This window comes from Zalophus californianus, chromosome X, assembly GCF_009762305.2.
Source record: "Zalophus californianus isolate mZalCal1 chromosome X, mZalCal1.pri.v2, whole genome shotgun sequence".
In the NCBI taxonomy this organism is placed as follows: domain Eukaryota; kingdom Metazoa; phylum Chordata; class Mammalia; order Carnivora; family Otariidae; genus Zalophus; species Zalophus californianus.
Window position 1 is genome coordinate 67,020,348 of NC_045612.1, and position 26,454 is coordinate 67,046,801.

Below are 26,454 nucleotides of genomic sequence, written 5' to 3' on the forward strand. Positions count from 1 at the left end.
CCTTTCTTGATTAAAACTCTTCAGAGTGTAGGGATAGAGGGTACATACCTCAATATCATAAAAGCCATCTATGAAAAACCCACAGCGAATATCATTCTCAATGGGGAAACACTGAGAGCTTTCCCCCTAAGGTCAGGACACGGCAGGGATGTACAGTATCACCACTGCTATTCAACATAGTATTAGAAGTCCTAGCCACAGCAATCAGAAAACAAAAAGAAATAAAAAGAAGAAATGTGGCAAAGAAGAAATCAAACTATCAATCTTGGCAGATGATATGATACTTTATGTGCAAAACCCAAAAGACTCCACCCCAAAACTGCTAGAACTCACACAGGAATTCAGTAAAGTGGCAGGATATAAAATTAATGCACAGAAATCAGTGGCATTTCTATACACCACCAACAAGACAGAAGAAAGAGAAATTAAGGAGTCGATCCCATTTATAATTGCACCCAAAACCATAAGATACTTAGGAATAAATCTAACCAAAGAGGCAAAGGATCTGTACTCAGAAAACTATAAAATACTCATGAAAGAAATTGAGGAAGACACAAAGAAATGGAAAAACGTTCCATGCTCATGGATTAGAAGAACAAATATTGTGAAGATGTTTATGCTACCTAGAGCAATCTACACATTTAATGCAATCCCTATCAAAATATCATCCACTTTTTTCAAAGAAATAGAACAAATAATCCTAAATTTGTATGGAACCAGAAAGGACCCTGAATAGCCAGAGGAATGTTGAAAAAGAAAAACAAAGCTGGTGGCATCACAATTCCGGACTTCAAGCTCTATAATAAAGCTCTAATCATCAAGACCGTATGGTACTGGTAAAAAAACAGACACACAGATCAATGGAACAGGATAGAGAGCCCAGAAATGGAACCTTAACTCTATGGTCAACTAATCTTCGACAAAGCAGGAAAGAATGTCCAGTGGAAAAAAGACAGTCTCTTCAACAAATGGTGGACATTTGGACTTGGACAGCCACATGCAGAAGAATGAAAATGGACCATTTTCTTACACCACACATAAAAATAGACTCAAAATGGTTGAAAGACCTAAATGTGAGGCAGGAGTCCATCAAAATCCTAGAGGAGAACACAGGCAGCAACCTCTTCGACCTCAGCCACAGCAACTTCTTCCTAGAAACATTGCCAAAGGTAAGGGAAGCAAGGGCAAAAATAAACTATTGGGACTTCATCAAGATAAAAAGCTTTTGCACAGCAAAGGAAACAGTCAACAAAACCAAAAGACAACTGACAGAATGGGAGAAGATATTTGCAAAGACATATCAGATAAAGGGCTAGTATCCATAATCTATAAAGAACTTATCAAACTCAACACCCAAAGAACAAATAATCCAATCCAGAAAGGGCAGAAGACATGAACAGACACTTCTGGAAAGAGGACATACAAATGGCCAACAGACACATGAAAAAGTGTTCAACATCAATCTGCATCAAGGAAATACAAATCAAAACCTCAATGAAATACTACCTCACACCAATCAGAATGGCTAAAATTAACAAGTCAGGAAATGACAGATGTTGGTGAGGATGCAAAGAAAGGGGAAGCCTCTTACTCTGTTGGTGGAATGCAAGCTGGTGCAGCCACTCTGGTAAACAGTATGCAGCTTCCTCAAAAAGTTGAAAACAGAGCTACCCTACGACCCAGCAATTGCACTCCTCGGTATTTACCCCAAAGACACAGATGTAGTGAAAAGAAGGGCCATATGCACCCCAATGTTCATAGCAGCAATGTCCGCAATAGCCAAACTGTGGAAAGAGCAGAGATGCCCTTCAACAGATGAATGGATAAAGGAGATGTGGTCCATATATACAATGGAATATTACTCAGTCATCAGAAAGGATGAATACCCAACTTTTGCATCAACATGGATGGGACTGGAAGAGATTATGCTAAGTGAAATAAGTCAAACAGAGAAAGTCAATAATCATATAGTTTCACTTATTTGTGGAACATAAGGAATAACATGGAGGACATTAGGAGAAGGAAGGGAAAAATGAAGGAGGGGGAAATTGGGGGGAGAGACGAACCATGAGACTATGGACTCCAAGAAACAAACTGAGGGTTTTAGAGGGGAGGTGGGTGGGGGGATGGGTTAGCCCAGTGATGGGTATTAAGGAGGGCACGTATTGCATGGAGCACTGGGTGTTATATGCAAACAATGAATCACGGAACACTACATCAAAAATGAATGATGTACTGTATGGTGACTAACATAACATAATAAAATAAAATTAAAAAATCACATCTCTAGCATGACAGAGGAGCTATCATATCAATTTTCTGAAATAACACTTGTCAAGTAGCTGAATGCATAGTTTTATACCTACATCTTTGCATAGTTCTCTGATTTTCTTTTCCTTAGGTCACATTCTCCTAATGAGAATTACTGGGTCAAAGAGTATGTGTTTTAAAATTTGAAAACATTGTCAAACTTTACTTCAGAAATGGTGTGAAGACTGTTTAATTGACAAGGTCTTATATCACACAGCTATCTACTTATAAGTCCTGTCCCAGAATCCTGTGTATAAAACAGCATGCAGGAGCATGTGTGAATGGGGACAAAGGTAGGACTTTGTGGAATGGAATAAATGGAATAAATAAGTGCAAGGTCAGAAAAGAAGTCAGAGGGAATTATTGAATTTATCACATCACTGGAATTTAGCCCCACATCTTGCCATACCAAAGGTAATTAAGAGAAAAATTAAATAAAAAAATAGCATTGTTGGCTTATAAAATTGATAAAGGTAATGATAGTGTTAGTATGATTGTAGGAAATATACATTCATACATTGTTCATGGAATGAAAATTGGTACAACTTTTCTAGGGGACAATTTGAGAATATATTTTAAAAGCTTTGAAGTTGTTCTTGTCCTTTAAACTAGTAGTTCTACTTATAAGATTTTATCCTAAGGAAAGAATGTGAACAAATGTCTGTGTGTATGGGTTATTCAATAAGTTGATGTTGGGGTAGCCAACTGTTCAATTTTTAAGGAAATATATTCAGATATCCAACTTGTAACATATAGAAAAATTCCATAGGATTTGAGATACAAATGTAAAAAGGAAACTAGAAAGGTATTATAAGAAAACATAGGATATTTGTATAACTTCTCTTTGGTTTTCTAAAATTTTTTATAGCATCCTGTTTTTATTTCATGTTTACAATAACTTAGAACTCTGAGAATAATAAAAGTTTCCTTCTGCTCTTTATTTCACTGTTTTATTTGATTTGCTTGTTTTGTTCTTTATTTTTAATATGGGAGGCTTTCCTATAGGGGAGGGCTTATCAACTGGTGATCTTCACTATAAGATGACTGAGAACCTGGCTAGTTTACTGGGGACCCCCAAATGGCATAATCTATAGGTCTTTTCTCTGGGAGTAGTTCCAGTTTTTTCAGAGGTGAATTCTCCAATTTTCTATCTGGAAAATACATATCTGGCTGCTTGTGTTCTTACATTAAAATTTCATATAGCGCCACTATTTTCAATATGATGCCCTTTCACTACCTCCCACTCTACCTGGGACATCTGCACCTGGGGGCTTCTGTGGATCAATTTTTAAAAACGAACTTCCAGTCTCCTGCTAGAGTAGGGAAAATGTATTTTTCTGGCTAACCAGCATGAGGGAAGGAACCTGAGAGTGTTCTAAAAGCACTTCTTATACACATACAACCAAACCTCTGTTTTCAGGCTCCTGATGCACCTCTGCTTTCTTTGGTCACTGCTATCTAATTTCTGAGCTTTTGAGGAGTTCTGTGACATGCATTGTCTGGCTTCTCATTTCACATCCCCACGTTCTGCCACAGGCACTTGCTTTTCAGCTTTTTCAGCTCTGCTAAACTGCATTTGCTTTCCATCATTTAAAAATGTATTTACATATCTTCAATTTTGAATTTATCTTTGTGTAAGGTGTAAGAGAATGGTCCAGTTTCATTCTTCTGTATGTAGCTGTCCAATTTTACCGACACCATTTATTAAAGAGACTGTTTTTTATCCATTGCATGTTTTTTCCTGATTTGTCAAATATTAGTTGACCATAGAGTTGAGGTTCCATTTCTGGAGTCTCTATTCTGTTCTATTGATCTATGTGTCTGTTTTTGTGCCAATACCATGCTGTCTTGGTGATCAGAGCTTTGCAATATAGCATGAAGTCAGGCAACGTGATGCCTCCAGCTTTGTTTTTCTTTTTCAACATTCCTATGGTGATTCGGTGTCTTTTCTGGTACCATACAAATTTTAGGATTGTTTGTTCCAGCTCTTTGAAAAATGCCAATGGTATTTTAATAAGGATGGCATTGAAAGTGTAGATTGCTCTGGGCAGCATAGACATTTTCACAACGTTTCTCTAATTTCTCTTTCTACAGTGGCATTGTTTGTGTATAAGAAACAACTGATTGCTGTAAATTGATTTTGTATCCTGCCACATAATGGAATTGCTGTATGAGTTCCAGTAGTCTGGGGCTGGAGTCGTTTGGGTTTTCCACATACAGTATCATGTTATCTGTGAAGAGAGAGAGTTTGACTTCTTCTTTGCCAATTTGAATACCTTTTATTTCTTTTTGTTGTCTGATTGCTGTTGCTAGGAATTTTAGTACTATGTTGAACAATAGTGGCGATAGTGGGCATCCTTTACGTGTTCCAGATCTTAAGGGAAAGGCTCTCAGCTTTTCCCAATTGAGGCTGATATTCGCTGTGGGTTTTTCATAGATAGATTTTGTGAACTTGAGGAATGTCCCCTCTATCCCTATACTCTGAAGAGTTTTAATCAGGAAAGGATGCTGTATTTTGTCAAATGCTTTTTCTGCATCAATTGAGAGCACCATATGGTTCTTCTCTCTCCTCTTATTAATGTGTTCTATCATGTTAATTGATTTGCAAATGTTAAGCCACCCTTGCATCCCGGGGATAAATCCCACTTGATTGTGGTGGATGTTCCTTTTAATGTATTGTTGGATCCTATTAGCTAGGATTTTGTTGTGGATTTTGGAACCCATTTTCATCATGGATATTGGTCTGAAATTCTCCTTTTTGATGGGGTCTTTGCCTGGTTTGGGGATTAAGGTAATGATGGCCTCATAGAATGAGTCTAGAAGTTTTCCTTCTGTTTCTCTTTTTTGAAACAGCTTCAGGGGAATAGGTATTATTTCTTCTTTGAATGTTTGGTAGAATTCCCAGGTGAATCCTTCAGGCCCTGGACTCTTGTTTTTTGGCAGGTTTTTGATCATTGCTTCAATCTTGTTACTGGTTATTGGCCTATTCAGGCTGTCAATTTCTTTCTGTTTCAGTCTTGGCAGTTTATAGGTTAGGAAGGCATCCATTTTATCCAGATTCCTCAGTTTATTGGCATATAGTTGTTGATAATAATTTCTAATAATTGTTTCTATTTCCTTGGTGTTAGTCGTGATCTCACCCCTTTCATTCATAATTTTATTAATTTGGGTCCTTTCTCTCTTCTTTTGGATAAGTCTGGCAAGTGGTTTATCGATCTTATTAATTCTTTTGAAGAACCAGCTTCTAGTTTCGTTGATCTCACCTACTGTGTTTCTGGTTTCTAATTCATTGATCTCTGCTCTAATCTTAAATATTTCTCTTCTAATGTGTGACTTAGGCATCGTTTGTTGCTTTTTCTCTAGTTCTTCAAGGAGTAAAGTTAGTTGGTGAATTTGGGATTTTTCTACTTTTTTGAGTGAGGCTTGGATGGCTATGTATTTCCCCCTTAGGACTGCCTTTGTGGTATCCCATAGATTTTGAACCAATGTGTTTTCATTCTCATTGCTTTCCATGAATTGTTTAAGTTCTTCTTTGATTTCCTGGTTGACCCAAACATTCTTGAGCAGAGTGGTCTTTAGCTTCCAAGTGTTTGAATTTCTGCCAATTTTTTGTTGTGATTGGGTTACAGTTTTAAAACATTATGGTCTGAGAATATACAGGGAATAATCTCAATCTTTTGGTATCAGTTGAGACCAGATTTGTGACCCTGTATGTGGTCTATTCTGGAGAAAGTTCCATGTGTGCTCAAGAAGAATGAGTATTCTGTTGTTTTAGGGTGGAATGTTCTGTATATATCTATGAGGACCATCTGGTCCAGTGTGTCCTTCAAAGGTCTTATTTCTTTGTTGATTTTCTGCTTAGATGAGCTGTCCATTGCTGAGAGTAGAGTATTGATGTCTCCTATAATTAATGTATTGTTATCAATATGACTTTATTTTGTTTAACAGTTGGCTTATGTAGATGGCTGCTCCCATGTTGGGGGCATAAATATTTACAATTGTTAAGTCTTCTTGTTGGATAGACCCCTCAATAATGATATATTGTCCCCCTGTGTCTCTAACTGCAGTCTTTAGCTTAAAATCTACTTTGTCTGATACAAGAATTGCTACCCCAGCTTTCTTTTGAGGTCCATTGGCATGGAAGATGGATCTCCATCCCTTCACTTTCAGTCTGGATGTATCTTCAGGTTCAAAATGAGTCTCTTGTAGGCAGCATATGGATGGGTCCTGTCTTTGTATCCAATCTGCAACCCTGTGCCATTTTATGGGAGCATTTAGGCCGTTCACGTTGACAGTGATTCTTGAAATATATGAATTTATTGTCATTATGTTGCCTGTGAAGTCCTTGTTTCTACAGATTGTCTCCATAAATTTCTGTTCTATATCAGTCTTGGGGTCTTTCTCCTTTTATAGAACCCCCCTTAATATTTCTTGCAGGGTAGGCTCAGTGGTCACATATTCTTTCAGTTTCTGCCGGTCGTGGAAGCTCTGTATCTCTCCATCCATTCTAAATGACAGCCTTGCTGGATATAGTATTCTTGGCTGCATGTTCTTCTCATTTAGTACCCTGAACATGTCTTGCCAGCCCTTTCTGGCTTCCCGGGTCTCTGTGGATAGGTCTGACATTATTTTGATATTCCTCCCTCTGTACATAAGTAATCTCTTCCCCCTAACTGCCCTTAAGATGGTTTCCTTGGTTCTAAGATTTGTGAGTTTTACAATTACATGCTGGGGCGTTGGCTTGTTTTCCTTGATCTTGGGAGGGGTCCTCCCTGCCTCTAGGACACGAATGTTTGTTTCATTCCCCAGATTAGGGAAGTTCTAAGCTACAATTGCTCAAATATATCTTTTAGTCCTCTCTCTCTCTCTCCACCCCCCCAGGGATCCCAATAATTCTGACGTTGGAACGTTTTATGGTGTCACTCATTTCTCTGATTCTGTTTTCATGGATTTTGTGTTGTTTCTCCCTGGCCTCCTCTTTTTCCTTCTTTTCTATCAATTGGCCTTCTAGATTACTAATTCTTTCTTCTTCCTCGCTTACCCTAGTTGTTAGGGTATCTTGATTAGATTGGATCTCATTGATAGCATTTTTAAGTTCTGCCAGTTCAGCTTTCATTTCTGCCCTTAGAGACTCTATGTTGCCATTAATCAATTTCTCCTTTCTAGCTATTGCCTTAATAACTGTTACCCTGAAGTCCATTTCCAACATCTTGCGTGTATCTGTATCCCTTTGTAAATTTCTGGCAGAAGTCAGTCTCTGAGTCTTTCCTGTTTTGGGGGTTCCTCCTCCTAGTCATTTAGTTGATGGGTGGTTGAGGGAGTGTAGATAGTCCAAATTATTGACCACAACCCAAGCAAGATGCACCTGTTTTATAGGGACTTCAGGGTTGTTGGTCTCTTTTTCTCCCAGCCTGTCTTCTTGGGGAGGGGCCTGCCATGCTGTTACTCAGGCAACCCTGTTTGGGCAGAGTTGCCCTGCCCCCTCTGGGGGGGGGGCATGGGTTCAGTGAAAACCGGTTTGGGGGGCATTTATTTTCTGGTGGCTTTCCCTGGTGGCTTTCTGCATTTCTTCTGAGAGTCAGAGAAGAAAAGACCGTTTCCAACCCTCTGCCTCAGAGCAGAGATATCACAGTCTGTTCTTCAGTGAGCTCTCCAGGCCACACTATCTCTGTTTCTGTCTGTGTTGCTATAAACTGCAGCATCCTGGGTTGTTCGCCCCTCACAGGGCTCCCAGTCCTCACCTCCATGTTGGGGCACGGAGGCATGTCTCTGCCATTTGTGTGTCTAAAACCACCAGGTACCTCCAGTTCAAATATGAGGCCCACTGCTCCAGGGTTTCAGTCCGGGGGCTGCCCTAAAGTCCTTTCCCAGCTGCTCCTGGTCTGAGTCTGTGCCCTGACCCCAGTGAGGGAGGCTATCACTCAATGACGGTGTAAGTTCTCCATGGCTCCCTCCCCCTTCCGTTTATCTTCAGATATGTTCCTGTGGAATCATGGCTCCCCGCTTCATACCTCAAAACCAACTGCCTGGGATATTGTGTTTGTAGACATCCAGATATATCTTCTTATTCCTCAGGCTGATTTCATGGGTGTTCAGAGTGGTTTGGTAGGTATCCAGCTCAATTCTGGGGACTGATTGGAATAGGGTCCCCTACTCCTCCACCATCTTTTCCCCCATTTCCTAGAAATATTTTTAGACAATAGAAAAAGAAGGGAAAATTTTTAATTCATTTTAAGAGGCTAACATAATCTTGAGAGCAAAAGCTAAGGTATTAGAAAAACAAAATTATTTTATTTATTCCAGCTTTACTGAGGAATAATTGACAAAATTGTAAGATATTTAAAGTGTATATTGTGATGATTTGGTATATGTGTACATTGTGAAAAGATTCCCCACATCAAATTAATTAATAGATTCATCACCTCACGTATTTATTTTTTCTTTTTTGGGGGAATGAGAATATTTATATTTTACCCAGCAAATTTTAACTATACAATACAATATTATCAACTATAGTCACCATATTATATAGTAGATCCTCAGACCATATTCATTTTATAATTGAAAGTTTATATCATTTTACTAATTTCTCCCTATTTCACCACTCCTCAGCCCCTGGAAACCACTTTTCTACTGCCTCATTTCTATAAGCTCAACTTAAAAAAAATTTTTTTGAAGACTCCACATATAAGTGATACCATGCAATATTTGTCTTTGTCTGGCTTATTTTGCTTAGCATTGATGCCTTCCACTTCATTTATGTTGTCACAAATTACAGGATTTCCTGCCTTTTTAAGGCTGAAAAATACTCCAATGTATGTATATGTATGTGTATGCATATACACACACTACATTCTTTATCATTTCATCCATTGATTGACACTTAGGTTGTTTCCATACTATGGCTATTGTGGTTAATAGCTGTAAAGAACACGGGGGTTCAGATGTCTCTTTGAGATAATCATTTTGTTTCCTTTGTTTATACACCCAAAGTGCGGTTTCTGGTTCATATGGTAGTTCTATTTGTAAATTCTTGAGGAACCTCCATTCTGTTAATCACAGTGGCTGTACTAACATACACTCCCACCAAGAGTATACAAGGGTCTTCTTTTCTCCACATCCTCACATTTGTTATCTCTTGCCTTTTTGATAACAGACATCCTATACAGGTATTATATGATATCTTTTTAAAAAATTTTATGTTTTTATTTTAATTCCAGTTAGTTAACATACAGTGTTATATTAGTTTCAGGTATACCATATAGTGATTCAACCCTTCCATACAACATCTGGTGCTCATCATCTGCACTCCTTAATCCCCATCACCTATCTCACTCATCCCCACCGCCCACTTCCCCTGTGGTAATGATCACTTTGTTCTCTATAATTAAGGGTCTGTTTCTTAGTTTCTATCTCTCTCTGTGTCTCTCTTTTTAAATTTGTTCCTTTGTTTTGTTTCTTAAATTCCACATATGAGTAAAATCATATGGTGTTTGTCTTTCTCTGAGTGACTTATTTCACTTAGCATTATACAATACACTCTAGCTCCACCCATGTTGTTGCAAATGGCAAGATTACATTTTTTTATGGTTGAATAAAATCATATATATATATATATCTCACATACATATATACATCATATCTTCATTACCCATTCAACTATCAAAGGACACTGGGCCTGCTTCCATAACTTGGCTATTGTAAATAATGCTGCTATAAACATAGGGGTGCAAGTATCCCCTTAAATTAGTGTTTTTGTATTCTGTGGGAAAATAGTGCAGTTACTGGATTGTAAGGTAGTTCTATTTTTAAATTTTTGAAGAACCTCCATATTTTTTTCTGCAGTGGCCGCACCAGTTTGCATTCCCACAAACAGTGCACAAGTGTTCTTTTTCTCTGCATCCTTGCCAACACTCATTTCTTATGTTGTTGATTTTAGCCATTCTGACATGTGCGTGGTGATATCTCAGTGTAGTTTTGATTTGTATTTCCCTAATGATCAGTGATGTTGAACATCTTTTCATGTGTCTGTTGGCTATCTGTATGTCTTCTTTGGAGAAATGTCTGTTCATGTTTTCTGCCCATTTTTAAATTGGATTATTTATTTTTTGGGTGTTGAGTTGTATCAGTTTTTTATACAGTTTGGATACTAACCCTTTATCAGATATTCATTTGCAAATATCTTCTTGCATTCCATAGGTTGCCTTTAAGTTTGTTGATTATTTCCTTTACTGTGCAGAGGATTTTTATTTTGATGAATTCCTAATAATTTATTTTTGCTTTTCTTTCCCTTCCCTCAGGGGACATATTAAGAAAAAGTTGCTACATTCAATGTCAAAGACGTTACTGCCTGTGTTTTCCTCTAGGATTTCAATGGTTTCCTGTCTCATATTTAGGTCTTTCATCCATTTTGAATTTATTTTTGTGTGTGGTGTAATAAACTGGGCCATTTTCATTCTTTTGCATATCGCTGTCCAGTTGTCTTAACATCATTTGTTGAAGAGACTGTCCTTTTCTAATTGGATATTCTTTCCTGCTTTGTTGAACATTAATTGACCACATCATTACGGGTTTATTTCTGAGTTTTCTCTTCTGTTCTGTTGATCTATATGACTACTTTTTGCCAGTACCATACTGTTTTGATTACTTCAGCTTTGTAATATAACTTTAAGTCTGGAATTGTGATGCCTCCAACTTTGTTTTTCTTTTTCAAGATTTCTTTGGCTCTTTGGAGGAGTTTTGTGGTTACATACAAATTTTAGAACTGTTTGTTCTAATTCTATGAAAAATACTATCGATATTTTATTTTTTATTTTTTTTAAATTTTATTATGTTATGTTAGTCACCATACAATACATCATTAGTTTTTGATGTGGTGATCCACGATCCACTGTTTTCGTATAAAACCCAGTGCTCCATGCAGTACATGCCCTCCTTAATACCCATCACTGGGCCAACCAATCCCCCCTTCCCCTTCCCCTCTAAAACCCTGTTTGTTTCTGAGTCCATAGTCTCTCATGGTTCGTCTCTCCCTCCAATTCCACACCCCTCATTTTCCCTTCCTTCCCCTAAGGTCCTCCATGCGATTCCTTATGTTCCACAAGTAAGTGAAACCATATAATAATTGACATTCTCTGCTTGACTTATTTCACTTAGCATAAAATCCTCCAGTCCCATCCATGTTGATGTGAAAGTTGGGTATTCATCCTCTCTGATGGCTGAGTCATATTCCATTGAATAAATGGACCACATCTTCTTTATCCATTCATCTGTTGAAGGGCATCTTGGCCCTTTCCACAGTTTGGTTATTGCAAACATTGCTGCTATGAACATTGGGGTGCATATGCCCTTCTTTTCACTACGTCTGTGTCTTTCGGGTAAATACCCAGGAGTGGAATTGCTGGGTCATAGGGTAGCGCTATTTTTAAATTTTTGAGGAACCTCCACACTGTTTCCAAAGTGGCTGTACCAACTTGCATTCCCCACCAACAGTGTAAGAGGGTTCCCCTTTCTCCACAACCTCTCCAACATTTGTTGTTTCTTGTCCTGTCCATTTTTGCCATTCTAACTGGTGTAAGATGGTATCTCAATATGGTTTTGATTTGAATGTCCCTGATAGCTAATGATGATGAACATTTTTGCACGTGTCTCTTAGCCATTTGTATGTCTTCTTCAGAGAAGTGTCTTTTCATATCTTCTGCCCACGTTTTGACTTGATTATTTGTTTTTTGGGTGTTGAGTTTGAGAAGTTCTTTATAGAGCTTGGATACCAGCCCTTTATCTGTAGTGTCATTTGCAAATATCTTCTCCCATTCTATGGGTTGCCTATTGTTTTGTTGACTGTTTCCTTTGTTCTGCAGAAGGTTTTATCTTGATGAAGTCCCAAAAGTTCATTTTTGCTTTTGTTTCACTAGCATTTGGAAATGTATCTTGAAAGAAGTTGCTGTGGGCGATGTCAAAGAGGTTACTGCCTATGTTCTCCTCTAGGATTTTGATGGATTCCTATCTCACATGGAGGTCTTTCATCCACTTTGAGTTTATCTTTGTGAATGGTTTTAGAGAATGGTCGAGTTTCATTCTTCTGCATGTGGCTGTCCAATTCTACCAGCACCATTTATTGAAGAGACTGTCTTTTTTCCATTGCATGTTTTTTCCTCCTTTGTCGAAGATTATTTGACCATAGAGTTGAGGATCCATATCTGGGTTCTCTATTCTGTTCCATTGGTCTGTATGTCTGTTTTTGCGCCAGTACCATGCTGTCTAGGTGATCACTGCTTTGTAATATAGCTTGAAATCAGGCCATGTGATGCCCCCAGCTTTGTTTTTCTTTTTCAACATATTCTTGACGATTCGGGGTCTTTTCTGATTCCATATAAATTTTAGGATTGTTTGTTCCAGCACTTGGAAAATGTCATTGGAATTTTGATTGGGATGGCATTGAAGGTATAGATTGCTCTGGGTAGCATCGACATTTTAACAATGTTTGTTCTTCCAATCCATGAGCATGGAATGTTTTTCCATCTTTTTGTGTCTTCTTCAATTTCTTTCATGAATGTTCTGTAGTTCCTAGAGTATAGATCTTTTACCACTTTGGTTAGGTTTATTCCAAGGTATCTTATGGTTTTTGGTGCTATTGTAAATGGAATCGTTTCTCTAATTTCCCTTTGTACAGTTGCGTTGTAAGTGTATAAGAAAGCAACTGATTTCTGTGCATTGATTTTGTATCCTGCCACATTACTGAATTGCTGTATGAGTTCTAGTAATTTGGAGGTGGAGTCTTTTGGGTTTTCCACATAAAGTATCATGTCATCTGCAATGAGAGAGAGTTTGACTTCTTCTTTGCCAATTTGAATACCTTTTATTTCTTTTTGTTGTCTGATTGATGTTGCTAGGAATTCCAGTAGCCTGCTGAACAATAGTGACGAGAGTGGGTATCCTTGACGTGTTCCTGATCTTAAGGAAAGGCTCTCAGCTTTTCCCCATTGAGGATGATATTCGCTGTGGGTTTTTCATAGATGGATTTTATGAACTTGAGGAATGTTCCCTCTCTTCCTATACTCTGAAGAGTTTTAATCAGGAAAGGATGTTATATTTTGTCAAATGCTTTTTCTGCATCAATTGAGAGCACCATATGGTTCTTCTCCCTGCTCTTATTAATGTGTTCTATCACACTGATTGATTTGCAAATGTTGAACCACGCTTGCATCCTGGGGATAAATCCCACATGGTCGTGGTGGATGATCCTTTTAATGTATTGTTGGATCCTATTAGCTAGGATTTTGTTGAGGAGTTTGGAATCCATATTCATCAGGGATATCGGTCTGAAATTCTCCTTTTTGATGGGGTCTTTGCCTGGTTTGGGGATTAAGGTAATGCTGGCCTCATAGAATGAGTCTAGAAGTTTTCCTTCTGTTTCTATTTTTTGAAACAACTTCAGTAGGATACTTATTATTTCTTCTTTGAATGTTTGGTAGAATTCCCTAGGGAATCCATCAGGCCTTTGACTCTTGTGTTTTGGAAGTTTTTTTTTTTTTTAATATTTTATTTATTTATTCGACAGAGAGAGAGATAGTGAGAGCAGGAACACAAGCAGGGGGAGTTGGAGAAGGAGAAGGAGGCTTCCCGTGGAGCAGGGAGCCCGATGCGGGGCTCGATCCCAGGACCCGGGGATCATGACCTGAGCCAAAGGCAGACACTTAACGACTGAGCCACCCAGGTGCCCCTGGGAGGTTTTGGATCACTGCTTCAACCTCGTTACTGGTTATTGGCCTATTCATGTTGTTAATTTCTTCCTGTTTCAGTCTTGGCAGCCTATAGGTTTCCAGGAAGGCCTCCATTTCATCCAGATTGCTCAGTTTATTGGCATATAGTTGTTGATAATAATTTCTAATAATTGTTTCTATTTCCTTGGTGTTAGTCGTTATCTCTCCCCTTTCATTCATAATTTTATTAATTTGGGTCCTTTCTCTTTTCTTTTGGATAAGTCTGGCCAGTGTTTTATCGATCTTATTCTTTCAAAGAACAAACTTCTAGTTTCGTTGATCTGATCTACTGTGTTTCCGGTTTCTAATTCATTGATTTCTGCTGTAATTTTAATTATTTCTCTACTAATGCATGGCTTAGGCATCGTTTGTTGCTTTTTCTCTAGTTCTTTAAGGTGTAGAGTTAGTTGGTGAATTCGGGATTTTTCCATTTTTTTGAGTGAGGCTTGGATGGCTATGTATTTCCCCCTTAGGACCACCTTTGCAGTATCCCATAGGTTTTGGACCAATGTGTTTTCATTCTCATTGATTTCCATGAATTGTTTAAGTTCTTTAATTTCCTGTTTGACCCAAACATTCTTGAGCAGAGTGGTCTTTAGCTTCCATGTGTTTGAATTTCTGCCAAATTTTTTCTTGTGATTGGGTTCCAGTTTTAAAGCATTGTGGTCTGAGAATATGCAGGGAATAATCTCAATCTTTTGGTATGAGTTGAGACCAGATTTGTAACCCAGTATGTGGTCTATTCTGGAGAACGTTCCATGTGCACTCGAGAAGAATGAGTATTCTGTTGTTTTAGGATGGAATGTTCTGTAAATATCTATGAGGTCCATCTGATCCAGTGTATCATTCAAAGGTCTTATTTCTTTGTTGATTTTCTGCTTAGATGATCTGTCTATTGCTGAGAGTGGAGTATTGAGGTCTCCTACAATTAACATATTGTTATCAATTTGATTATTTTGGTTAACAGTTGGCTTATGTAGATGGCTGCTCCCATGTTGGGGGCATAGATATTTACAATTGTTAGATTGTCTTGTTGGATAGACACTTTAAGAATGATATAGTGTCCTTCTGTGTCTCTAATTACAGACTTTAGTTTAAAATCTAATTTGTCTGAAATAAGAATTGCTACCCCATCTTTCTTTTGAGGTCCGCTGGCATGGAAGATGGATCTCTATCCCTTCACTTTCAGTCTGGATGTATCTTTAGGTTCAAAATGAGTCTCTTGTAAGCAGCATATGGATGGGTCCTGTCTTTGTATCCAAACTGCAACCCTGTGCCATTTAGTACCCTGAATATGTCTTGCCAGGCCTTTCTGGCTTGTCAGGTCTCTGTGGATAGGTCTGATGTTATTCTGAAGTTCCTCCCTCTGTACGTAAGCAGTCTCTTTCCCCTAACTGCCCTTAAGATAGTTTCCTTGGTTCTAAGATTTGGAAGTTTTACAATTAAATGCTGGGGTGTTGGCCTGTTTCCCTTCATCTTGGGAGGGGTCCTCTCTGCCCCTAGGATGTGAATGTTTGTTTCATTCCCCAGATTAGGGAAGTTGTCAGGTACGATTTGCTCAAATACATCTTCTAGTCCTCTCTCTCTCTCCACTCCCTCCGGGATTCCAATTATTCTGACATTGGAACGCTTCACGGTATCACATATTTCTCTGATTCTATTTTCATGAATTCTGAGTTGTTTTTCCCTGGGCTCCTCTTTTCCTTTTTATCTATAATGTTGTCTTCCAGGTCGCTTATTTGTTTTCCTGCCTCACTTACCCTAGCTGTTAGATTATCTAGATTGGATTGGATCTCATTGATAGCAGTTTTAAGTCTGCCAATTCAGCTTTCATTTCTGCCCTTAGAGACTCTATGTTGCCATTAATTGATTTCTCCATTCTAGCCATTGCCTTCACAATTGTTAGCCTGAATTCCATCTCTGACATCTTAGCTATATCTGCATCCATTTGTAAATCTGCAGCATAAGTCATAATGTCTGAGTCTTTTCTATTTTGGGGGCTCCTCCTCCTAGTCATTCTGTTGATGGGTGTTTGAGGGAATGTATAGAGTCGAAATTATTGACCAGAACCCAAGCAAGATACACCTGTTTTCTTGGAACCTTAGGCTTGCTGGCCTCTTGTTTTCCCAGCCTGTCTTCTGGGGGAGGGGCCTGCCACGCTGTTACTCAGGCAACCCTTTTCGGGCGGAGTTGCCCTGCCCTCCTGTGGTGGGGGATGGGCTCAGTGGGAATCAGTTTTGGGGGCTTTTGTTCTCTGGTGGCTCTCCCTGGTGGCTTTCTGCATCTCTTCCGTGAGTCAGACCAGAAGAGACCATTTCCAACCCTCTGCCTCAGAGCAGAGAGACCGCAGTCTGTTCTTCAGTGAGCTCTCCAGGCCACACTGTCCCCGTTTCTGTCTGTGCTGCTATAAACTGCAGTGTCCTGGGTTGTGCACCCCTCCGCAGCACTCCCAGTCCTGCCCTTTGTGCTTCTAAAACCACCAGCTGCTCCCAGTTCGCTTGCGCATCCCCGCTGCTCCGGGTTTCCACCCCGGGGGCTGCCCTAAACTCCTTTCCCTGCCGCTATGGGTCTGCGAGTCTGTGCCCTGTCCCCAGCGCGCGAGGCCCTTGCTCACCGGCGATGTAGGATCCCCATGGCTAGGAACCCTCCTGCTGCTGTTTATCCTCTCATATCTGCCCATGGAATCAGGGCTCCCCGCTTAGCACCTCAAAACCAATCGCTTGCGATATCCTGTTTGTAGAGATCCAGATCTTCTTACATCTCAGGCTGGTTTCGTCGGTGCTCAGAGTGGTCTGGTAGATATCCAGCTCAATTCCGGGGACCAGTTGAAATAGGGTCCCCTACTCCTCTGCCATCTTTCCTTCCGAGCCTAAGATTGGTATTTTGATAAGGATATCTTTAAATCTGTAGATTGTTTAGGTAGTTATAGACTTTTAAACAATATTTGTTCTTCCTTTCCATGAGTATGGATTGTCTTTCAATTTCTGTATCCTCTTCACTTTCTTTCATCAGGATTTTATAATTTTCTTAGTACAGACCTTTCAACTCTTGGGTTAGGTACTTATTTCTATGTATCTTGCTATTTTTGGTGCAAGTGTAAATGCGATTGTTTTCTTAATTTCTTTCCCTGCTGCTTTATTATTGGTGTATAGAAATGCGACAGATTTCTGTATGTTTATTTTGTATCCTGCAACTTTATTGAATTCAATTGTTAGTTCCAGTAGTTTTTTAGTGGAATCTATCAGGTTTTCTTTATAAAATATTATGTCATCTGCAAATAGTGAAAGTTATACTTTTACGTTATTGATTCGGATGCCTTTATTTCTTTTTATTGTCTGATAACAGTGGCTAGGACTTCAGGTATTAAGTGAGGTTTAACAGCATTATTGATTTTTTTTCAAAAACCAGCTCCTGGTTTCGTTGATCTGTTCTATTTTTTTTAAGTTTCTATATCATTTATTTCTCTCTTTTCTTTAATATTTCCTTCCATTTGATGGTTTTGGTTTTTTTTTTTTTTCTTTTTCTAGCTCCTTAGGTGTAATGTTAGGTTATTTTTTTCAGGTTTTATTTTTATTTATTTATTTATTTTAAAAATTATGTTTAATTACTTAGCATATAGTACATTATTAGTTTTTGATGTAGTGTTCAACAATTCATTAGTTGCCTTTAACACCCAGTGCTCACCACCACATGTGCCCTCCTTTTTTTTAAAATTTTATTTTATTATGTTATGTTAGTCACCATACAATATATCATTAGTTTTTGATGTAGTGATCCACAGCTTCATTGTTTTTGTATAACACCCAGTACTCCATGCAGTACGTGCCTTCCTTAATACCTATCACCAGGCTAAGCCATCCCCCCACCTCCTCCCTTCTAACACCTTCAGTTTGTTCCTCAGAGTCCATAGACTCTCATGGTTCATTTCGTCCTCTGATTTCTCCGCCTTCATTTTTCCCTTCCTTCTCCTAATGTCCTCCATGCTATTCCTTATGGTCCATAAACAAGTGGAACTATATGATAATTGACTTTCTCTGCATGACTTGTTTCACTTAGCATGATTAATCAGCTCCAGTCCCATCCATGTTGATGTAAATGTTGGGTATTCATCCTTTCTGATGGCTGAGTCATATTCCATTGTATATATGGACCACATCTTCTTTATCCATTCATCTGTTGAAGGGTATCTCTGCTCTTTCCACAGTTTGGCTATTGCGGACATTACTGCTATGAACAGTGGGGAGCATATGGCCCTTCTTTTCACTGTATCTGTGTCTTTGGGGTAAATACCGAAAAGTGCATTTGCTGGGTCATAGGGTAGCTCTATTTTTAATTTTTTTGAGACACCTCCACACTGTTTTCCAAAGTGGCTGTACCAACTTGCATTCCCACCAAAAGTGTAAGAGGGTTCCCCTTTCTCCACAACCTCTCCAACATTTGTTGTTTCTTGTCCTGTCCATTTTTGCCATTCTAACTGGTGTAAGGTGGTATATCAGTTTTGATTTGATTTGAATTTCCCTTATGGCTAATGATGATAAACATTTTTTCACGTGTCTCTTAGCCATTTGTATGTCTTCTTTGGAGAAATATCTGCTCATGTCTTCTGCCCATTTTTTGACTTGATTATTTGTTTTTTGGGTGTTGAGTTTGAGAAGTTATTTATAGATCTTGGATACCAGCCCTTTATCTGTAGTGTCATTTGCAAATATCTTCTCCCATTCTGTGGATGCCACGTGTCCTCCTTAATACCCATCACCTGGTTACCCCATCCCCACACCTCCCTCTCTTTTGTAACCCTCAGTTTGGTTCCTAGAGTCCAGAGCTCTCATGATTTGTCTCCTTCTCTGATTTTTTCCCATTCAGTTTTCCTTTCCCCATGGTCCTCTGTGTTATTCCTTATGTTATACATATGAGTTAAACCATATGATAATTGCCTTCCCCTGCTTGACTTATTTCACTCAGCATAATCCTCTCCAGGTCCACCCATGTCGATGCAAATGGTAGGTATTCATCCTTTCTGATATTGAGTAATATTCCATTGTATACATGGATCACATCTTTATCCATTCATCTGTTGAAGGGCATCTCAGCTCCTTCCACAGTTTGGCTATCTTGGACATTGCTACTATGAACATTAGAGTGCAGGTGCCCTTTCTTTTCTCTATGGCTGTATATTTGGGATAAATTCCTAGTAGTGCAATTGCTAGGTCATAGGGTAGCTCCATTCTTAACATCCTGAGGAATCTCCATACTGTTTTCCAGAGTGGCTATACCAGCTCGCATTCCCACCACTAGTATAAGATGTTTCCCCTTTCTCCACAGCCTCGCCAACATTTGTTGTTTCCTGTCTTGTTAATTTTTGCCATTCTAACTGGTATTATTTGGTATCTCATTGTGCTTTTGATTTGTATTTCCCTGATGGCTAGTGTTGTTGAACATTTTTTCATGTGTCTGTTAGCCATTTGTATGTCTTCTTTGGAGAAATGTCAGTTCATGTCTTCTGGTCCTTTCTTGACTGGATTATTTGTTTTTTGGGTGTTGAGTTTGAGAAGTTCTTTATAGATCTTGGATATCAGCCCTTTATCTGTAATGTCATATGCAAATATCTTCTCCCATTCTGTGGGTTGCCTCTTAGTTTCGTTGACTATTTCCTTTACTGTGCAGAAGCTTTTTATCTTGATGGAGTCCTGAAATTTCATTTTTGCTTTTGTTTCCCTTGCCTTTATATACATATCTTTAAAGAGCTCGCTGTCGCCAGTGTTGAATAGGTTACTACCTGAGTTCTTCTTCAGGATTTTGATGGATTCCTGTCTCACATTGAGTTCTTTCAGCCATTTTGAGTTTATCCTTGTTAATGGTGTAATAGAATGGTCCAGTTTCATTCTTCTGCATGTGGCTGTCCAATTTTCCCGACACCATTTATTGAAGATTCTGTCTTTTTTCCATTGGATATTCTTTCCTGATTTGTTGAAGATTAGTTAACCATACAGTTGAGGTCCATTTCTGGGGCCTCTATTCTTTTCCATTGATCTATGTGTCTGTTTTTGTGTCAAGACCAGGCTGTCTTGAGGATCAGAGATTTGTCATATAGCTTGAAATCAGGCAATGTGATGCCCCCAGCTTTAATTTTCTTTTTCAACATTCCCTTGGTGATTAGGTGTCTTTTCTGGTTCCATACAAATTTTAGGGTTATTTGTTTCAGCTCTGTGAAAAAGGTCGATGGTATTTTGATAGGGATTGCATTGAAAGTGTAGATTGATCTGGACAGCATAGACATTTTTTTAAAATTTTATTTAATTATGTTATGTTAGTCACCAAACAATACATCATTAGTTTTTAATGTGGTGATCCACGATTACTGTTTTCATATAATACCCAGTGCTCCATGGCAGTACATGCCCTCCTTAATAGCCATCACTGGGCTAACCCATACTCCCAACCTGCTCCCCTCTAACACCCTCAGTTTGTTTCTCAGAGTTCATAGACTCTCATGGTTCATCTCCTCCTCCGATATTTCCCCTTCATTTTTCCCTATCTTCTCCTTATGTCTTCCGTGTTATTCCTTATGTTCCAAAAATAAGTGAAACCATATGATAATTGACTTTCTCTGCTTGACCTCTTTTATTTAGCATAACCTCCTCCAGTCCCATCCATGTTGATGTAAAAGTTGAGTATTCATCCTTTCTGAAGGCTGAGTAGTATTCCATTGTATATATGGACCACATCTTCTTTATCCATTCATCTGTTGAAGGGCATCTCTGCTCTTCCCACCATTTGGCTATTGCGGACATTGCTGCTATGAACATTGGGGCACATATGGCCCTTCTTTTCACTACATCTGTGTCTTTCAGGTAAATACCCAGGAGTGCAATTGCTGGGTCATAGGGTAGCTTTATTTTTAATTTTTTGAGAAACCTCCACACTGTTTTCCAAAGTGGCTGTACCAACTTGCATTCCCACCAACAGTGTAAGAGGGTTCCCCTTTCTCCACAACCTCTCCAACATTTGTTGTTTCTTGTCCTGTCCATTTTTGCCATTCTAACTGGTGTAAGGTGGTATCTCAATGTGGTTTTGATTTCAATTTCCCTGATGGCTAAAGATGATGAACATTTTCTCATGTGTCTGTTAGCCATTTGTATGTCTTCTTCAGAGAAGTGTCTCTTCATGTCTTCTGCCCATTTTTTGACTTGATTATTTGTTTTATTGGGTGTTGAGTTTGAGAAGTTCTTTATAGATCTTGGATACCAGCCCTTTATCTGTAGTGTCCTTTGCGAATGTCTTCTCCGATTCTGTGGGTTGCCTCTTTGTTTGGTTGACTATTTTCTTTGCTGTGCAGAAGGTTTTTATCTTGATGAAGTCTCAAAAGTTCATTTTTGCTTTTGTTTCACTAGCTTTTGGAGATGTATCTTGAAAGAAGTTGCTGTGGCCGATGCCAGAGAGGTTACTGCCTATGTTCTCCTATAGGATTTTGATGGAATCCTTTCTCACATTGAGGTCTTTCATCCATTTTGAGTTTATCTTTGTTTATGGTGTTAAAGAATGGTCGAATTTCATTTTTCTGTATATAGCTGTCCAATTTTCCCAGCACCATTTATTGAAGAGACTGTCTTCTTTCCATTGCATGTTTTTTCCTGCTTTGTCGAAGATTATTTGACAATAGAGTTGAGGATCCATACCTGGGCTCTCTATTCTGTTCCTTGGTCTATATGTCTGTTTTTGTGCCAGTTCCATGCTGTCTAGGTGATCACTGCTTTGTAATATAGCTTCAAATCCGGCAACTGGATGTCCCCAGCTTTATTTTTCTTTTTGAACATTTCCTTGGCGATTTGGGGTCTTTTCTGATTTCACACAAATTTTAGGATAGTTTGTTCCAGTGCTTTGAAAAATATCATTGGAATTTTTATTGGCATGGCGTTGAAGGTATAGATTGCTCTGGGTAGCATAGACATTTTGACAATGTTTATTCTTCCAATCCATGAGCATGGAATGTTTTTCCATCTTTTGTGTCTTCTCCAATTTCTTTCATGAGTGTTCTGTAGTTCCTAGAGTACAGATGGTTTACTTCTTTGGTTAGGTTTATTCCGAGGTATCTTATGGTTTTTGGTGCTATTATAAATGGAATCATTCTCTAATTTCACTTTTTACAGTTGCATTGTTAGTGCATAAGAAAGCAACGTGATTTCTGTGCATTGACTTTGTATCCTGCCACATTACTGAATTGCTGCATGAGTTCTAGTAATTTGGGGGTGGAGTCCTTGGGTTTTCCACATAAAGTATCATGTCATCTGCGAAAAGAGAGAGTTTGACTTCTTCTTTGCCAATTTGAATACCTTTTATTTCTTTTTGTTGTCTGATTGATGTTGCTAGGACATCTAGTACTATGTTGAACAATAGTGATGAGAATGGGCATCCTTGATGTGTTCCTGATCTTAAGGGAAAGGCTCTCAGCTTTTCCCCATTGAGGCTGATATTCGCTGTGGGTTTTTCATAGATGGATTTTATGAACTTGAGGAATGTTCCCTCTATCTCTATACTCTGAAGAGTTTTAATCAGGAAATGATGCTGTATTTTGTCAAATGCTTTTTCTGCATCAGTTAAGAGCACCATATGGTTCTTCTCTCTCCTCTTATTAATGTGTTCTATCACATTGATTGATTTGCGAATGTTGAACCACCCTTGCATCCCAGGGATAAATCCCACTCGGTCGTGGTGGATGATCCTTTTAATGTATTGTTGGATCCTATTAGCTAGGATTTTTTTTTTGAGAATTTTGGAATCCATATTCATCAGTGATATTCGTCTGAAATTCTCCTTTTTGATGGGGTCTTTGCCTGGTTTGGGGATTAAGGTAATGCTGGCTTCATTGAATGAGTCTAGAAGCTTTCTTTCTGTTTCTATTTTTTGGAATAGCTTCAGGAGAATAGGTATTATTTCTCCTTTGAATGTTTGGTAGAACTCCCCAGGGAATCCTTCAGGCCCTGGACTCTTGTTTTTTGGGAGGTTTTTGATCACTGCTTCAATCTCGTTACTGGTTATTGGCTTATTCAGGCTGTCAATTTCTTCTTGTTTCAGTCTTGGGAGTTTATAGGTTTTGAGGAAGCATCCATTTCTTCCAGGTTGCTTAGTTTATTGACATAGAGTTGTTGATAATAATTCCTAATAATTGTTTCTATTTCCTTAGTGTTAGTCGTGTTCTCTCCCCTTTCATTCATAATTTTATTAATTTTGGTCCTTTTTCTTTTCTTTTGAATAAGTCTGGCCAGTGGTTTATCGATCTTATTAATTCTTTCAAAGGACCAGCTTCTAGTTTGGTTGATCTGATCTACTTTGTTTCTGGCTTCTAAGTCATTGCTCTCTGCTCTAATCTTAATTATTTCTCACCTAATGTGTGGCTTAGGCATCGTTTGTTGCTTTTTCTCTAGTTCTTTAAGGTATAGAGTTAGTGGGTGAATTCGGGATTTTTCTATTTTTTTGAGTGAGGTTGGATGGCTATGTATTACCCCCTTAGGACCACCTTTGCAGTATCCTATAAATTTTAGACCAATGTGTTTTCATTCTCATTGCTTTGCATGAATTGTTTAAGTTCTTCTTTGATTTCCTGGTTGACCCCATCGTTCTTGAGCACAGTGGTCTTTAGCTTCCCAGTATTTGTATTATTGCCAATTTTTTTCTTGTGATTGGGTTCCAGTTTTAAAGCATTATGGTCTGAGAAGGTGCAGGGAATAATCTGAATCTTTTGATATCGGTTGAGACCTGATTTGTGACCCAGTATGTGGTCTATTCTGGATAAAGTTCCATGTGCACTTGAGAGAAATGAGTGTTCTGTTGTTTTAGGGTGGAATATTCTGTATATATTTATGAGGTCTATTTGGTCCAGTGTGTCCTTCAAAGTTCTTATTTCTTTGTTGATTTTCTGCTTAGATGATCTGTCTATTGCTGAGAGTGGAGTATTGAGGTCTCCTACAATTAATATATTATTATCAATATGACTCCTTATTTTGGTTGACAGTTGGCTCATGTAGATGGCTGCTCCCATGTTGCAGGCATAGATATTTACAATTGTTAGGTCTTCTTGTTGTATAGACTCTTCAAGAATGATATAGGGTCATTCTGTGTCTCTAACTACAGTCTTTATTTTAAAATCTAATTTACCTGATACAAGAATTGCTACCGCAGCTTTCTTTGGAGGTCTGCTGGCAGGGAAGATGGATCTCCATCCCTTCACTTTCAGTCTAGATGTATCTTTAGGTTCAAAATGAGTCTCTTGTAGACAGTATATGGATGGGTCCTGCCTTTGTATCCAATCTGCAACCCTGTGTCATTTTATGAGAGCATTTAGGCCATTCACGTTGAGAGTGATTCTTGAAAGATATGAATTTATTGTCATCATGTTGCCTGTGAAGACCTTGTTTTTATAGATCGTCCCTGTAAATTTCTGTTGTATATCACTCTTGGGGTGTTTCTCCTTTTATAGAACCTCCCTTAATATTTTTTGCAGGTCCAGCTTAGTTGTCACATACTCTTTCAGTTTCTGCCAGTCTTGAAAGCTCTGTATCTCTCCATCCATTCTAAATGAAAGCCTTGCCGGATAAAGTATTCTTGGCTGCATGTTCTTCTCGTTTAGTACCCTGAATATGTCTTGCCAGCCCTTTTTGACTTATCAGGTCTCTGTGGATTGGGCTGACGTTATTCTGATGTTCCTCCCTCTGTATGTAAGGACTCTCTTTCCCTTATCTGCCCTTAAGATGGTTTCCTTGGTTTTAAGATTTGTGAGTTTTGCCATCACATGCTGGGGTCTTGGCCTGTGTTCCTTGATCTTGGGACGGGTCCTCTCTGCTGTACGACATGAATGTTTTTTTCATTCCCCAGATTAAGGAAGTTCTCAGCTACGATGTGCTCAAATATATCTTCTAGTCCTCTCTCTCTCTCCACCAACTCCGGGATTCCAATAATTCTGACATTGGAACGTTTATGGTGTCACTTATTTTTCTGATTCTATTTTCATGGATTCTAAGTTGTTTTTTCTTGGCCTCCTCTTTTCCCTTTATATCTATTAAATGGTCTTCCAGGTCACTAATCATTTCTTCTGCTTCGCTTACCCTAGCTCAGATTATCTAGATTAGATTGGATCTCACTGATAGCATTTTTAAGTTCTGCCAATTCAGCTTTTATTTCTGCCCTTAAAGATTCTATTTTGCCTTTAATTGATTTCTCTATTCTAGCTATTGTCTTCATAGTTCCTAGCCTGTATTCCATATCCGACATCTTGGTTATATGTGAATCCATTTGTAAATCTGTGGCATAAGCCATAGTCTCTGTTTCTTTCCTATTTGGGGCATTTCTCCTCCTAGTCATTCTGTTGATGGGTGGTTGAGGGAATGTACAGAGTCCAAATTATTGACCACAACCCAAGCAACCTGCACCTGTTTTATAGGGACCTTAAGGTTGCTGACCTCTTGTTCTCCTGGCCTGTCTTCTTGGGGAGGGGCCTGCCATGCTGTTACTCAGGCAACCCTGTTTGGGCAGAGTTGCCCTGTCCTCTGTGGCGGGGGAGGTGCTCAGTGAAAACCGGTTTTAGGGGGCTTTTGTTCTCTGTTGGCTTTTCCCAATGGCTTTGCACATCTCTTCTGAAAATCAAAGCAGAAGAGACCGTTTCCAACTCTCTGCCTCAGAGCAGAGAGATCACAGTCTGTTCTTCAGTGAGCTCTCCAGGCCACACTATCTCCTTTTCTGTCTGTGCTGCTATAAACTGCAGTCCTGGATTGTGCACCCCTCAGCAGTTCTCACTCCCAGTCCTCGCCTCCAGGTCGTGGCACATCTCTGCCCTTTGTACTTCTTTTTTTTTTTGTAAAAATTCTGATTTTAATATTTTGACCATTTCTTTATTGAGGAAGCAAAATGATATTTAGCTGCATGCATACCAACATTACCTAAATTATTTATGACAATTTAGAATGTTAATGTGTATCTGAATATTGGATACATTTTAAACTTAGTATGTTTACAATTAAAATTTTGGCACTATATTTTGACTAGTTTTGGTTTGACTATATTTTAAATTATCTGTGATCTTTCCTCTCCCCTTTTATACCTTAGTTAAGTGAGAGCTGGAAATCCTGGAGTCTATAGCAGGGTTTTCAACAGGCAGCATCTTAGAATCTTTCAATTTGTTTGTTTTTTTAACTAAGCAGAAATGGAATGGTAGTCTAATGCATTTGGGTAGCCCTGCCTTTTTTTATTTTTAATTTTTTATTGCTATGTTAATCACCATACATTACATGACTAGTTTTGGATGTAGTGTTCCATGATTCATTGTTTGTGCATAACAGACAGTGCTCCACGCAGAACGTGCCCTCTTTAATACCCATCACCAGGCTAACCC